The following is a 14,546-nucleotide window of genomic DNA, read 5'->3' on the forward strand; positions in this document are numbered from 1 at the left end:
TATTAATTCGGTTTTAACTGAATTAACCGAATAGTATAAATATATATTTTTGAAATATATTTTATATATAATATATTATAGATAATTGGATACAGACTATACAGTCAGTACACATTAATTAAAAATATTAGATATACTTATACACACTCGTGAGTTGTAATTCACTAACAGCCAGGGATGAGGGATCCTAAATTCCTAATCTAAATACCTAAATTTCTTGTCTATCAGATTCATTTTCACATCCCTATTTTTATATTATGCAAAGAAGATCGAACCATTTTGGTTGTATATTATTTTTGGTTAGCATAATCTATATCTTTACCCTGGTCTGTATCACTGCATTACCCGGCTGTTATGAATGGCACTAAGGAAGCCTCGGCCCTGTATCATTTGAGTTGAAAATTTGGTTTCTTATGTGTGTTTTAAGCATTTTGGCAGACTGCTCCCGTGACTCGTAATCAGCAATAGGTTGAGCATCTTGGCAGATCGATTTTTCCCCATTAGCATTCCTCTTCAGCTTGTATATCCATTTCAGGCCTATTACCTTGCGATAAGCCGTTAATTCTGTCAGTGTCCATGTCTTATTCTGCTCAATAGACTCCATTTCGCTCAGCATTGCTATAACTCATTAGCTCATCAATTCCCATCAATAGAAGCTCATCATCGAGCTTAATTTCCTATGTCTCATTTTAAATATCAGCAAGAGATTTGTAACGTCGCGGTTTACTGCTACTGTCCGAGCTTGTAGACTCTGAATGGTCTATGTTTACTGACATCTGTGGTGTCATGGGCATGCTCCCTTTTGTCGATGGAGTCACTGCTTCATTTTCAGACTCCATACTCGTTTGTTGTGATTGAAAGCTTTCTTCTCCCCCTTTGAATAACAGTTTCTTCACTATTCTGAACATCAGGGCCAACTACAACAAACGTGGTCTGTTGATCACGATTTTCCTCTCTATGCTGATCCCATGGCCATGTTTTCCTTTCCTCGAACGCCACATCCCTGTTTACAAATATCTTATTGCTTTGAGGATCAAGCAAGCGATATGCCTTTGTTCCTGGTTCATTGCCTTTGTTCGTGGTTCATTTCCAAGATGTATCACTGGTTTGTTCCTGTCATCCAACTTCTTAGTGTGTACCCCTGGGATTTTCATATAAGCCATAAATCCAAAGACACGTACATGGCCTATGTTTGGTTTATCTCCTTTCCATGCCTCATATAGAGTCCTTCCAGTTAGAGATCGCGTGGGTAACCTGTCGAGAATATACATGGAGTGTCTCACAGCTTCTCCCCATAACGTCAAAGGTAGATTCATTTATTTCATCATACTTCTAGCCATTGCAACCACTGTCCTATTTCTTCGTTCCATCACCCCATTCTGTTGTGGAGAGTAGGGAGCTTTGTAGTGTCTTTCTATTCCGCTTTCCTCACATAATGTTGTAAAATCTTGAGAACAAAATTTTACTACACGATCAGTTCTGAGAGTCTTTACTCGCTTGTCTGTTCCATTTTCAACATGTGCTTTGAACTTCTTAAATGCATTAAGGGCTTCATCCTTACTTTTTAGAGTATATGACCACATTATTCGACTGAAATCGTCCACCAAAAGAAGAAAATACCTGTTGCCACCAGTTGTTGCGGGAGATATCGGACCACAAAGATCACCATGAACCAATTCAAGCACTTGTTTCGCACAAAATTTGCTTTGAGATGGGAACGATTTTCTGACCTGTTTGGACATCGAACAATCTGTGCACATAGTCTTTGGATTCTCAAACTTCGGCAACCCATGCACCATTTGTGTAGAATGCATAAGTGTCAAAGCTTGAAAATTCATGTGGCCAGTGAATGCCATAACCAAGGTAATTCATCTGTCTTAGAGATTAACAATGCAGGCTTACTGGTTTCTATAGTTATTTTATAAAATCTATTAGGGGATCTTTTCACCTTCATAAGTCGTTTTCTTGATTTTTCAAACACCCACAAGTACTCACCATTTAAGACGACTTTGTTTCCAACTTCAGACAATTCTCCAAGACTAATTATGTTATTGCAAAGCAAATGGATATAATTTACCTCTTCGACGGTGTGTTCTTCCCCATTTTTGCATGCAAAGACCACATGGCTTTTCCCCTTTATTTCAACTGGTGAGCCATTTCCAAACCTCACTTGCCCAGTTACTCCCTCGTCAAGTTCTCTAAACTTTGATCGTAATCCTGTCACTTGATTACTCGCACTATTATCCAAATACCACAGGTTTGAATCAGCACGTTCACCATCGTGCACAAGTTTTGGTACAACCTTTTCTTCATTTAGCAACACCATTTCTTCCCCTTGTTTACTGTGTTTGGCCAATAAGAGTGCTAGCTCGTCATCCTTGATTTGTGCCATGTTTATTTCTTACTTTTGTTCCTTTTCTCTCCCGGTTTTTCGACACTCTGCAGCGAAGTAACCATATATGCCGCAGTTATAGCATTTTACTCTGCTTTTGTCGCGTAACCCACGTCCACCTTCCTTTCAACGATTTCTTTGGCTGGACGACCCCTCTGCACCTCCTCTGCTATTCCGTTTGATCCACTCCTCCCTAGTCAACAGAAGTTTTCCATCACTGTTTTCCCATTTTATTTGTAAAAGTTTGGAGATTGTAATATGAGTTTATACCTCTTTTTTCATCTTCAATTCATGATACAGTTTATTTGACCAGTTTCCGAGAAATTATTTTTAGCCAATGTTGGCTATTGATATTCCTTCCCATAAACTATATTGGCTATTGATATGCCTTCCTAGAAACTATATGCAGTAACAGATTTCGACCATATTGATTTTCTTTTAGAAACATTGTCTAAGGATTTTTTTCACAAATAAATATGTACATATGTACTTATGCTAGATATTAATTAGATATCAGAGATAATAATAGGATTATTTTGGATATCTATCAAGTTGGACTTTTCAAAATTTAAATTTCATGAAATATGCTGTTATTAAATATTAAAGTAAAAATAAGTTGGAAAAAAGATTTTTAATGTATTTTGGAGTTCTAGCTCGAATTCTCTATACTCGAGGCATGTTGGTTTGTTGTGTACTTCCTAGAAACCCTATGATTTTTGTATTAATTTCAATAGGTTATCTGAAGTTGCATTTGAATCATAATAATGAAAATATTCTATTACTTAAGTAATGAAAAGGAAAATAAATAATAATCAGATTATCAGAGGGTTATTTCAAATAAAAATTGATAAATATTGGGGAAATGTTATGATCGGTAGCTATACTGGTAGGCGCAAAAAGAAAAGAGAAGTAAAAAGGAGAAGACATCTTGTTACTTCACCCTGTTTTTGGTCAATGACTTTCACATCTGTACTTGTGTTTCAGCTAGTCCAGCAATACTTGGTAGTTCGAGCAGTGAAGATGGGGAGGCCTAATATGCACACAGAGTGGAGTAGCCCACTGGTGCATTCTAGAAGATAACCGTAAATTTAGCACCAAATCGGGGCATAACTTGTGCATGTTCTTCATCTCGGATTTCATCATACTCAGCAATTTGACTTGGTGTTTATGTTAAAAACATCAAAGTACTTTTTAATAGTTTTTAATAATTTTTAATAGTTTTTTTCCATTGTGAAAGCATCTTCTGTTCAGCTGGAGGTTCAATATTAAGACGATATATGCACACAGAGTGGAGTAGCCCACTGGTGCATTCTAGAAGATAACCGTAAATTTAGTACCAAATCGGGGCATAACTTGTGCATGTTCTTCATCTCAGATTCCATCATACTCAGCAATTTGACTTGGTGTTTATGTTAAAAAATATCAAAGTACTTTTTAATAGTTTTTTCCCCTGTTCCCCTATTCCGATGTGAAAGCCCCTAATTTAATTTGAATAAATTAATTTAACTTTTACTTCAAAAGATGATTTTTATATGATTATTGTTAAAATGCAATTAAATGGCTCCAAAAGTTTAACTGTCATGTAAATATATAATATTACAAAAACATAGTAAAAATAATTTTAACCTTGTGATTTGACACGATATTGCCCTCTTTGGTATGAAAAACAATGAGATTAAGAAGGTAGTACGTTGAGGGAAATAATTAACGTGCCTCTTTTGTTTTTGATGAATAATTACGGATCTTGTTTTTTAAATTTTGTTGCCAAGTTATTTTGTCTTATTGATTATTTTCGTACGAAAATATATAAAGTAAACTCTCTTTATTTTTGTAGTTTTTGCATATATGTGTATTAATTTAATAATAATAGCAATAATAATAATAATAATAATAATAATAATAATTTTAATTTATTTGCATTATTATATTAATATTAATATTTACTGCTATAGGTGTGATGCAAGAATCATTTAGTAGTTGTTAGGGCTAGAATTCAATGTATCCTATGTTGGGTCGTTTAATCTAAACTTGGGAAGCTCGTTTTTTTATTTCTTAGTTGCTATCTTAATTAAACTATCCTGCAAAGTTTATTTGGATCGTGTTGACGTGGTCTAAAGAACTGGAAAGGGCGTTGTTGAATAAACGTTAGTCTTTGAGATGATGTAGGACTTTAGTTGTTTAGTTGCTATTTTGTAGGACATTTACTTGCATTATTTTAGTTTAAGTATTGTAGTTCATTATCAAATAATAAAAGCTGTTCAACGCTATCTTTATCAAAATACACATACAGACACTTAAGTTGCATATCTTTGTGCCAATATTCTGGTATCAGAGCTTTGGTCGTCCAGTTGATGCCCAAGTACATGCCAAAGACACAAACGATGGAGTCGGGGAAGATTAAAGAAGGAACGATCAGCTTGAGTTATCCAATGTTGTCACGAGCAAACTACACAGCATGGGCTATGAAAATGAAAGTATATATGTAGGCCCATGGAGTTTGGGAAGCGATATCACCAAAAGATCCCAAAACGACGGTGGTTGAAGACAAGGTAGATAAAATTGCTCTCGCAGCAATATACCAGGGCATACCAGAAGATGTCCTCTTATCCATTGCAGATAAGGAAACCGCCAAGGAAGCCTGGGATGCAATTAAAGTGACGTGCCAAGGTGCGGAGCGCGTCAAAACGGTGAAAGTACAGACTCTTAAGACGGAGTTCGAGTCTATGATGATGAAGGACACAGAGATTGTAGATCATTTCAGTATGAAACTGACAGGATTGGTCACAAACATTCGGGAATTAGGAGAGGAAGTAGCTGAAAGCTACGTGGTCAAAAAACTATTGCGTGCAGTTCCGTCAAAATTTTTACAATTGCCTCTACTATTGAACAATTTGGCAATCTGGACTCCATGACAGTAGAAGAAATCGTGGGCTCTCTTAAGGCCCATGAAGAACGCCTCAAAGGGCAAGTGGAAACTGGTGGAAATAAGCTATTACTCACCAGGGAGGAATGGATTGAATGAGAAAAAGATGAGAGTAAGCTGCTGCTCACAAGGGAGGAATGGGCCAAGCGTACATACAAAGGCAACAATGAGAGCTCGCAGAGAACTCGTGGGAAAGATTACAACCGCGGCGCACGAGATAAAAGCAAGGTCCGTTGCTTCAACTGTAGTGCCTACGAGCATTATGCCGCTGAGTGCAAGAAACCGAAGCGAGACAGAGAAAGTAAAGGAAGAGGCACATATGGCACAAATATTCGATGAAGAGCCTGCACTATTATTGGTTGAGAGTAATGAAACCGAGAAAGTAAGTATGTTAATCAACGAGGAACGTGTGAGGCTAAATTTGAATCAAGACGACAAGGGGAAACATGTGGAATCTAACCTATGGTATTTAGACAATGGCGCGAGTAATCACATGACTGGGGAGTACTCAAAATTTGACAAACTAGATGAAAGCATTGTGGGTCAAGTAAAATTTGGTGACGGTTCAGTTGTGCAAATCAAGGGTAAGGGTTCAATCACGTTGAGATGCAAAAATGGAGAAGACAGGAAATTAAAAGAGGTATACTACATCCCTTCTTTACGTAGTAATATAATTAGCCTCGGGCAACTTGCTGAAGAGGGGTATAACGTAATGATCAGAGGTGAGTTCTTGTGGGTTCGAGATTTACAAGGTAACCTACTTATGAAAGTTAAACGATCCATGAATAGACTGTATAAAATGATAATTTACAGTGGCGATGCAAAATGTCTGATAGCACGATGCGAAAATGAAAACTGGCTGTGGCATTCACGCCTTGGCCATGTCAATTTCAAGGCCATGAAGCTCATGTCCTCAACCAACATGGTACACGGGATACCTGCTATCAATCAACCAGATGAAATTTGTACTGGCTGCCATATGTCAAAACAGATCAGAAAGATGTTCCCAAATCAATCAAAGTTCTCAGCCACCATACCACTCGAATTGGTGCATGGAGATCTCTGTGGTCCAATTACACCTTGCACTCCTGGAGGTAATAAATATATTTTTGTCTTAATTGATGATTACAGTCGAGCTATGTGGACTTACCTTCTAAAAAATAAAAGTGAAACTCTTAATGCCTTCAAAAGATTTCGCATGTTGGTTGAAAATAGCCCAGGAAAGAGGATACGTACTTTCAGATCGGATAATGGTGGAGAATTTACCTCAAGGGACTTTACCTAGTATTGTGAGGAGGCTGGGATTAATCGCCACTTCTATGCCCCATACTCTCCGCAGCAAAACCGAGTAGTTGAACGGCGTAACAGAACCTTGATTGAGATGTCGCGAAGCTTACTCAAGGAAAAGAATATGCCAAACTACTTCTGGGGGGTGGCAATTAGACACTCAACTTATTTACTGAATAGACTTCCTACACGTGCAATTACGGGCATTACCCCTTATGAAGCTTGGTCGGAGAAAAAGCATCACGTAGATCATATCCGGGTGTTCGGTTGTTTGGCCCACATGAAGGAACCACATGTAAATCTAAAAAAACTCGATAACAGGAGCAGAGCAGTAATTCACCTAGTCAAGGAACCGGGCACAAAGGCGTACAGACTTTTTGATCCTGTCACAAAGAAAATTTATGTGAGTCGTGATGTCATCTTCGAAGAAAAGAAAACATGGGACTGGTGCAAAGAAAATGATGCAAATACAATGTAATCTGGAAATTTCTGTGTAGTTACAAATTATCGAGAGGAAAATACCAACAACAATTTTGAAGAAGGGACACCAAGTTTCCAAGAAGCAAAAGTGGCTGATGAAAGTACAGACAGTGACCAGATATTGAGTTCGAGTACGTCGCCTCAAAATTCAGAAACAGAAGAAAGTGGAGACATAAGTGATCATAGTGAGCCAAACCTCAGTGTAACAAACTCCAGTTCCGAGGATGAGCAACCTATGAAATTCAAAACTCTTAGTGAAATATATGATTCTACTGAACCTGTCGAGCTGGAAGATGATGAACTGTATCTCATGGGAATAGATGAGCAAACCAATTATTTTTAAGAAGCAAAAGGAGACGAGTGGAAGAAGGCAATGCAAGTCGAATGGACGCTGTTGAAAGAAATGGCACATGGGAACTAACTGAATTGCCAAAGGGACGTAAAACTATTGATCTCAAGTGGATTTATAAATTGAAACGAGATGTTGCTGGGAACATCATAAAACACAAGGCTAGAATTGTAGCCAAAGGATACGTACAAAAGAAAGGGGTGGATTTCGATGAGGTATTCGCCCCTGTTACTCGTATTGAAACGATCAGGCTACTATTAGCACTTGCAGCAAAAGAAAATTGGGAGGTACACCACCTCGATGTAAAGACTGCATTCTTGAATGGGGAAATCAACGAGGAAGTGTTCGTTAAGCAGCCTGAGGGGTATGTTAAACGTGGAAGAGAGCACCTTGTTTATAAGCTCTTGAAGGCTCTATACGGACTACGACAAGCCCCAAGAGCCTGGTACTCAAAATTAAACAAGTGTCTGGAAGGATTAGGTTTTGTCAGATGTGCCTATGAACAAACTGTGTATACAAGGCACGTGGGAAAAGAAGTGCTAATCGTAGGCGTTTATGTCGATGATTTGCTGGTAACCGGCTCAAACACTGTCCAAATTAAAGAATTCAAGGAACAGATGGCTAAAAGCTTTGATATGAGCGATATGGGAAAACTCACATATTACCTGGGCATTGAAGTGGAGCAAGGTAATGGGTACATTCAACTGAAGCAAACTGGATACGCAAAGAAGATTCTTAACAAGGCAGGAATGCTGTACTATAACTCAACTAAAATGCCAATACATCCCAAGGAGATTCTCAACAAAGATGAAGAAGGCATGCCAGTCGACTCTACTAATTTTAAAAGCATGATAGGCGGGCTGAGATATCTAGTTCAGACACGTCCTGATCTACCCTATTCAGCAGGCATTGTTAGCAGATTTATGGAGAGGCTCACACTGATGCATCAAAACGCAGTGAAACGTATCTTACGTTATGTCAAGGGAACGATGGATTTGGGTTTAGTCTACACAAAAGATGAGAAAAACAATGTGGTGATTGGGTACTCTGATAGTGACCTTGCAGGAAATGTGGAGGACAGGAAAAGTACGGGGGGCATGATTTTCTACCTCACCAAAAGTCTGATAACATGGAATTCACAGAAACAAATGTGCGTTGCCCTTTCCTCGTGCGAAGGAGAATTCACGGCGGCAACAGCAGCCTCTTGTCAAGCAGTGTGGTTAAGGAAGCTGCTGTCTCAGATTACAGGATTATATATACAACCTGTGACATTGTTTATAGATAATAAGTCAGCCATCGACTTAGCAAAAAACCCTGTTTTTCATGGTAGAACTAAGCATATCGACATCCGGTTTCATTTCATAAGAGAATGCATTGAAAACGGGGACATAATCGTGAAGTACATATGCTCAGACGAGCAGAGGGCAGACTCGTTAACTAAGGCACTAAACGCTGTCAGATTTGAACGAATGAGAGACTTAGGGGTCATTTGTTAACCCCGTGTACCATACCAAAAGTACTGGACGAGACTTGAATCACCTGTCCAAATTGTTTGATAAATTTTTATGTTAGCTTGATGAGCCAAGAATTTAGCTGGATGACTCATTCAAAAAAATATAGCTCGATGGTTCATATAACCTAGGATATAGTAAGTTTTATCAGGTGATATCAAACCACTAGATCATAATACAAAAATATAATATATTTATTTATACTACATACGTGATTTTCTTAAAAAAAGTATAAAATTAAAATTTCATGCCATATATTAATTTTATTTAACATTTATACTTATATTTTTAGTTTAAAATATGTTTATATTCAAATAATAATGTGGATTTTAATATGAATACATTTGTCTAAAATTTGTTTAATAATTTTAAAATTAAACTTACAATTATATATTTTTCATGTTTACGACTGAAAATATTGTTTACTCTTTAAATCTTTAAGAGGATTATATTTATTCAAAATATATGTATGCTTTTATTATTAAATTTTCAAAATACGTGTAAATTGTTATTTGATTATTAAGATTAAAATACAAATTAATTTTTACATATACGTAAGGATATGATCAACAAATATTATCGTTCAGAAATTTTGATATTTATTTACCAAACAGGATTAACAGTCCAGCATTCAGATTGTCAATCGTTCAGAATTTTAATCGTACAGAAAAAATGATTCAGATTTAACAAATGACCCCTTACTTGGAGTAAGAAGGTTTGTTAAGACAAGTTTAGATTAAGGGGGAGTTTGTTGGGTCGTTTAATCTAAACTTGAGAAGCTGGTTTATTTATTTCTTAGTTGCTATCTTAATTAAACTGTCGTGCAAAGTTTGTTTGGATCGTGTTGACCTGGTCTAAAGAACTGGAAAGGGCGTTGCTGAATAAACGTTAGTCTTTGAGATGATGTAGGACTTCAGTTGTTTAGTTGCTATTTTGTAGGACATTTACTTGCATTGTTTTAGTTTAAGTATTGTAGTTCATTATCAAATAAAAAAAGCTGTTCAACGCTATCTTTATCAAAATACACATACAGACACTTAAGTTGCATATCTTTGTGCCAATATCCTATAATGAAAACCTCCTTACTAGTTACTAGCTTATCATGTATATTTTTCTAGGCATTTAATACAAACAACCAAAAAACCCTCGTATATATTTGCTAATTATCTTATAAATAAACCCTCTCTGCTCTTATTGTATATAGTTATTATATTGTTAATTATTTTTATGTAGGAGAATGGTTTCTTGGTTTTGGTTTCGTTGGTAATTTATGTTCCTAGGTATGGAATGATGTATAAGCTAAAACTCTTTTATAGAATTTTTTCTGTAGGTAACTGTAAAAATCTAACTCAAAATATAAGGTTTAGCTTGTTCTTTCAAGCTTGATAGGAGAATTCCCTTTTTAATTATTGAGAGTAGGATACTAACAGTATTAAGGTATCTGGTATTTACTTGGAGAAAGCTTCTGAGCAGTTTAAAATGTTTTGTAATCATATACAAGTAGTTAGAGTACCAAATCAATATTGCTAATTTGAAAGTCCAGGCTGGAAGATTAATTTGTATGTGTTTTCTTTTCAGCACATCAAGCTCCCTGTGTTCTGGATGCCAGAATTTCATGGGAAAAGGTTTAAATAATGGACCCCAGAATTTTGTTCCAGGAAATTGTGCGAAGCGGTTGATCCAGTATCACCAGTTGCATCTTAATGCTAATGTAAAACTTCAAGTTTTTTGAGTTGGTCTTCATCAGGGCACATTTACTCATTGTATTTATGATTTTATTTATTACAGGCTAGCATAGAGTCCCAGAGGGAACTTGTTTCAGATTTTTTTGCACCCAGTGCCAAGAGGAGATGGTGCTTCTCACAATGCAAGAATCGCCCTAAACAGGCTGCTCCTTTTGCTCAGGTTGGTGCTATTAAATTTTACCTGTATATTGATTAAAGCAAAAATGATAAAAGAAATTAAGAATTGTTATACATAATATTCGAAGTTGACTGGACAACATTTTAGATTATTTGATAAATTTTGGTGCAAGTATATTTTGCAATATTCTTCTTGTGTGACTAGTTCATCTTAAAAAGGCACTCTCTGGCATATATATTTATTGACTAGTTATTCTTAAAAAAGCCTCTGGAAAATCAATATTGTTAATTAATATTTTATCATGATTGTTGGAAGTGGAGTTCAAATATTTACAATCCTGACCTCTTAAAATAGCTGGAATACGGCATGTAACCAGTCTCACTACAGTTCAAACCACGCGATTCTGGGTTGTTTATGTCTTGTGTCTTAAAACATTGTTTTTACTTCATTAACAGTGGGCGTGGCAGTGTCAACTGTAAGCAGAAGCCAGGTTGGGGTTACGGTATGTCATCTTATTTATTTCTCTGCTGATCTTTTGTCTTTTGTCCTGTGTTTCGAATTTCTATAATCCAAAAATATTCTAAAGATATGGCCAACATCAATCAATTATTAAAATATATTTGAATTAAATAATGTATCATAATTCTAACAAGTGTGTTTTATGGATGTTGGTTTGTAGGAAAGGGAACCCATCATCATGAGAGCAGCACCTTCACGTGGCAAGATTAAAATTTTGTTAAATCATAATTATCCGTACAATCTCTGACTACTTTGTGCAACCAAATGTTCTTTTCTGTAATTTTTGGTTTCACCCAGAAGTAGAAAGCTCTATTCTTTCATGCTAACTAAAGTCTATCACAGGTGTCATGTATTTAAATACAGGAAGAGTTGATGACATCCATTTGCATGTATAGAAGAATTTCACACCAAACACTTTATCTGCTGTCAAATTTTAAGGTTAGCAGAAGAAGCTTAAAATTTTCAAAGCGCCTTGAACGTGCCCTTGATGTAGGGTTTACAAGAAGATACGTGCGATGTATGGAGGTATTATGATTTTAGGGATAATTAAGTTTTCACAAGAATTCTATTCTTTTTGCAGCTTATTTAACAAACATATTTCTTTTGTACAAATAGTCTTTATATTTTTTTTCTGAAAACCCTCAATTATTTATCTGATCAAATCTCGGCTCTTTATCTGAATTTATAAATGCATCAAATGAACAGACTGTAAAACTTGTGATGCTTTGAAGTACTATGTTCAGTTTACTCTTAAATATATAATCTATTCTAGTTTGTTTGCAACACTTCACTTTTGAAATCATATTAATTTTTCTGTAGCACTTTGCATTAAAAAAGTTTTATAAGTTATAACGTATGTGTTTATAACATGAGGGGTACCTAATTGTTATTATGGTATTATCAAATAAATACAAAAACTATCTCCGTCGGCTAAAGATGAAATTAATAACAACCGGCAAGGTCTTCTTAGTATGCTAAAATTGTTGCAAACATGTTGATGGTGAATTGGAGTAATGTATTTACATAATTGTTAATCCTTGTTATCTTTCTCCATTGTATAGATGTCAGAAGCGGTCAACTTAAGGTGGGACTTATTCATCACAATTATGCAGCAGGGATGAATTCAAGAAGTAAGTTTAATTTATTATTTATTTTCTTTGTCTTTTGTTACCTTGCTTTTGAGCTTTCTTCTTCAGGTTTTGTTTTAAGCCTTCAAATTCTATTTATAATGAAAAACTGGACATATTTATAACAGAACCAAACTAATTCCTTAATATGATTCAGTAGCTAGACGATAATTGTTGCAAGTCCGTTGTTCTATATTTGTTCCTATTGAGTATTGACATAGTTGACTGGGATACACATGTATGGATCTATATAGATGGACTAATCCTTAGAGGTTTATTAGTCAAGGTTTTAATAATATTCAAAATAATCAAGGCAGGTTGTTTATCATAGCCATTCCTTAGGAATTAGTATATTATATTAAGTGAAAAAACTAAGCATTCATCTACGAAGGTCTGTCCTGCTTGCAAAGTTTTTCTGAAGCTATTTGTGTAAGACACACACATGGTCACATGATCACAACCAACATTTACCATAATGTGTAACGAATTTTGAAACAAATGATGGTATGAATAATAGTTTAATCAGTGATATGTATATGAAAGATGTGTTCACGTTATTCACAAATAGAGCTAAAATTGTTGATTTAATTTTTTTAATTAAAATGATATAGGACAACTCTAGTTATGATGGATATATACAACTAAACAGCCGTCTATCCCAAGGGGGGTTCCCAACAACAAAATGCAGAAGAAGAGACGCAATTTAGGATTCAAAGATATTCGAGTAAGTTTGGAAAAAGATTTCTAAAGTATTTTGGAGTTCTAGCTCGAATTCTCTATACTTGAGGCATGTTGTTTTTGTTGTGTACTTCCTAGCAACCCTAATGATTTTTGTATTAATTTCAATAGGTGCTCTGAACTTGCATTTGAATCATAATAATAAGAATAATATATTACTTAAGTAATGAATAGGAAAATAAATAAATTAAATCAGATTATCAGAGGGGTTATTTCAAATAAAAATTTATAAATATTGTGGAAAATGTTATGATGGGTAGCTATACTCGTAGGCGCAAAAGAAAAGAGAAGTAAAAAGGAGAATCATCTCGTTACTTCACCCTCTTTTGGTCAATGACTTTTACATCTGTTCCTGTGTGTTCAACTAGTCGGGCCATACTTGGTAGTTTCGAGCAGGTGAAGATGGGGAGGCCTAATATGCACACATAGTGAAGTAGCCCACTGGTGCAATATGGAAGATAACCGTAAAATTTAGCACCAATGGGGAACATAACTTGTACAGGTTCTTCATCTCGGACATCATACATCAGCAATTTGACTTGGTGTTTATGTTGAAGAACATCAAAGTATTTTTTCAATAGTTTTTCCCCTGTTCCCCTATTTCTACGTGAAAGCATCTTACGTTCAGCTGGAGGTCAATATTAAGACGATATATGTTTTTTGTGGTTACAGTGTGGTTTGTATTTTTGCATCAAATAGCTTGCCTGTTGTTATTTATTTTTTTTGTTTTTTACATCATGCTGCTACTAATCATGACCTGGCTAAGCATAATATTTCAAAATACTACTAGCACCAAAAGTGATATAAATGAAGCCGAAGGTTCTGAGTTCACTTATAATATGTTCTGTGGCTGTGTTCTGCTGTGCTGCACATTTTGGTATGCATATTCTTGCTTACATTTTGGTATGCATATTGAAGCCTGTTCTTTGCTTATATGCATTTTGACGCTTGTTCTTTGGTTGTGGTTTACTATGAATATCTTTCGTTGTACTTTTCCACAGATATATTCACTAGCTAAGGGGATATTTTGTAGGTGGTGCCAATAGAACCATGACATATTTTTTTGTCCCATCATGGCATTTCTGGCGTGTTTGTTATTCTGAATTGGAACTCAGAAAGCAGCTCAAAAAATAAGAAGGGGATGTAAACTCTTAATTAAGTCAGCGGAGGGAATATTTGAAAAATCATTCATGTTTTCATTATTTAACCTAAATATGTTGTTCTCAGTATAAATTTGTCCATTTCGAAAGGAAGTGTGGTAATTTATAGAAAATTTTACCATGCAAAAGCTAAAAAATTGTTGGGCATTCATATTTCATTAGTAGGCTGTGTTTTTTAAATTCTCCGTTTTTCTCCT

This window comes from Apium graveolens, unplaced genomic scaffold (assembly GCF_009905375.1).
Source record: "Apium graveolens cultivar Ventura unplaced genomic scaffold, ASM990537v1 ctg6131, whole genome shotgun sequence".
Lineage (NCBI taxonomy): Eukaryota > Viridiplantae > Streptophyta > Magnoliopsida > Apiales > Apiaceae > Apium > Apium graveolens.